The sequence below is a fragment of the Henckelia pumila genome, chromosome 4 (assembly GCF_033568475.1).
Source record: "Henckelia pumila isolate YLH828 chromosome 4, ASM3356847v2, whole genome shotgun sequence".
NCBI lineage: Eukaryota > Viridiplantae > Streptophyta > Magnoliopsida > Lamiales > Gesneriaceae > Henckelia > Henckelia pumila.
In genome coordinates, this window is record NC_133123.1 from 17,075,094 (window position 1) to 17,077,949 (window position 2,856).

Consider the following 2,856-nt stretch of genomic DNA (forward strand, 5'->3'; position numbering starts at 1 on the left):
AATTTTCAATAGGCGCGCTAGGGCGCACCGAGTACATGCGGATCGAGCGCACAACTTTTTTTTCCAGCAAGCAGCGATTTTGTAAAATTTATATCCGGAGATCTAGCCGTCGGATTGAGCTGAAATTTGGACAGCTGCTTCAAAACATCTTGAACTTTATTCTGGACGGTGGAGATCGGATTTCGACTTTTATAAAATTAAATATGATTTTCTGATCATTGCTGCTCCGTAATTCATTCTTGCGCAATAGCTTTTCCATATTTTCCTCGACAAAACGCTACGTCCTATACAATAAACACGGGAGCGTGTAATGTAGACACGATGTATGAAAAACCAATAAAAACTTAATTAAAACAAATGAATGCACACACAAATGACAATAAAATGATAATAAAATATACAACACAAACATGCCCATCAATTACCCCCACACTTAATCCTTGCTCGCCCTCGAGCAAGTTATGCAAAAACAAAATGAAACAGAACAAACACATAATCAAGGACGAATCACGCATATCATAGCCTCAGAAAAAACCACTTTCATAAAAAAAAGTTCATAGCTACTCTCAATCATCAATGATACACCTTCAGTCGAATGCGAACGTGTGTGTGTGTCATGTTACCCCAGTTACATGCAACTTTAAAAGAACAAAGCTTCAAGACTGTTCGCCGACCTAAAAACAATTCAGTGCAAGTCTCACAATCAAGAACTCTCCTCCCAACAATCCATCAACAAAACACAAACTCTCTTAAGCAAATTACGAACCAAATTTTCTTTCTTTGACAGTCCCAATAATTACCCGCATACTTAGCTATGAAATAGTGAATAGGATTTCATTCACCTTCCAAGCCCGGATGGAACTGATGCCTTACTAATTTTTTTCAAGGCTTAACCCCAATTTATCCGCAAACTTAGCCACAAACAAGATGAATAGGATCAAACATCTCGCTCGCAACCCGGATGGAGTCGATTGCTCATAAACATGTAATAAAAGTTTTTTTTTTTTCAAAAAGTACCCAAGAGAGTAAATGCTAAATAAAAAAGATCATCAAGACTTAAGAACCATCAAGTTTCACAAACACCTATTGTCATGCAATGGTCCAACAGACATCCACAAAGTCTAATACATCACTACACTTCACCGGTTAAACAAGCGTGCTTGAAAATATTCAACAATCAACCTATGGTTTCTCATGTCCAATCAAGAGTAAAATTTTTCAAAAATTTCATTTTTTTCACTTCCATTATCATAGGCTAACAATCATCATCCTACTAATGTAACACGACAAACACTAACAAACTAACAAATGATACAGAACGAACTATATGCATATACTCAACAAACGAATGCAAACAAAATGACAAACCATCGAATGAACTCCCCCCACACTTAACCAAAGCATTGCCCTCAATGCTCTAGTACTAACGACACAAACACAAAATAAAAAAATGATAACGAGATGAAAAATTAAAACAGAACTCCCCTAGTTCAAGTGTTGGCGTTGTCGTCCTCTTTGGCCTCAGACTGAATAATGGGAGACTCATATTGAAAATTGGACGGCAGATGGGGCGGCTAGGCTCCTGAAAACAAAGAAAAAAAAAACACAAAACAAAACAAAACAAAACAAAAACAAAAAAAAATGAAATAAAGAAAAAAGACACTGGGTTGCCTCCCAGCCAGCGCTTGATTTTCAGTTATCGGCTTGACTCTCAGAAGCACTGCTCAAAGAGCGGCTGACGCCCAAAATAAGTGTCATATGACACCACAAATGGGTCTTGGTTCCATAAGCCCTCAAGCTTGGCCAAATATAAACAGTTAAAGCTCGTCACCGCAGCAACACTCCATAGCTGGTAAATATAGGAAGAGAACATCTCTGCGGGCTCTCGAAAGCCAAAATCTTTTGAAACTGGTACAAATGGAAAGGAAGACTCAAACGCCTCTAAATATTCAGCATGATTTGATTCGCACTCCCAATCCTGGTTCTCCGAGTCATCATCATCGAACCAAATCGGGTTGGTCACTGCTTCAGTATCTTGCTTCACTTCATGTTCCCAGTATTCATGGACGAGTGATATCTTGATATTCTCTATGTGCTCCACAAGGTCGCATCTAGACTTTTTCAAATCTTCTACAGTTTCCACAGTCGATGCCACAAGCTTGCTCATGATATCCTCTAGCGGATGTAAGATCAACTGCGAACAACTTCCCTCCTCATTTTGAAGCTCAAATGGTTGGTCTGTAAAATCCGGGTATTGAGAGTGTGAATACCAGTAATAGTCAAACTCGGCCATATCATCCAACAGGTGTCTCATGGTATCATCATCTTGGCAAAATATTGAAATACCGGCTGTGAAAGCTCCATCAATTACCCATTTTCTTGTCATTGCATCCAAACCATTAAGAAAATATGTAAGGAGAGAATAGTTAGAAAAATCATGATACCGGAAGATGGCTTCCAAATCTTTGAATCTCTTCCATGCTTCATAGAATGGCTCTCCATGTTGCTGGATAAAACTTGCTAATACTTGTCGATTTGACATCTCGAAGTATTACACCACAAAAATTCTTGCAAAAACAGAAAAAAAAACGGTGAAAAAAAATAAAAACAAAAACACAAATAAAATAAAAGCCTTCCCCGGCAACGGCGCCAAAATTTGGTAAGGCTTAGTCGAATCACGCCCAAATTAACCCAACTCAGATTAACTAAATAAACATGTAGTAGCGAGAGTAGGGATCGTTTCCACGAGGAAAGTGAAATTTATTTGTGTTCTTAAAAATACTGAAAATAAATAAAAAGGAATTTGGGAATTTTAGAATTAACTACTATGCAAGAATTAAAATAAAAAAGATCAAA

At 37.7% G+C, this 2,856-nt stretch overlaps 1 non-coding gene across 1 annotated transcript; it reads left to right on the plus strand.

The window, feature by feature from the left end:
* The first annotated feature begins 2,432 nt into the window (after nt 1-2,432).
* Nucleotides 2,433-2,537, plus strand: LOC140870159 (small nucleolar RNA R71). The gene has a single exon (XR_012147135.1). It is a non-coding gene; the product is annotated as a small nucleolar RNA R71 (small nucleolar RNA).
* The last annotated feature ends 319 nt before the right edge of the window (nt 2,538-2,856 follow it).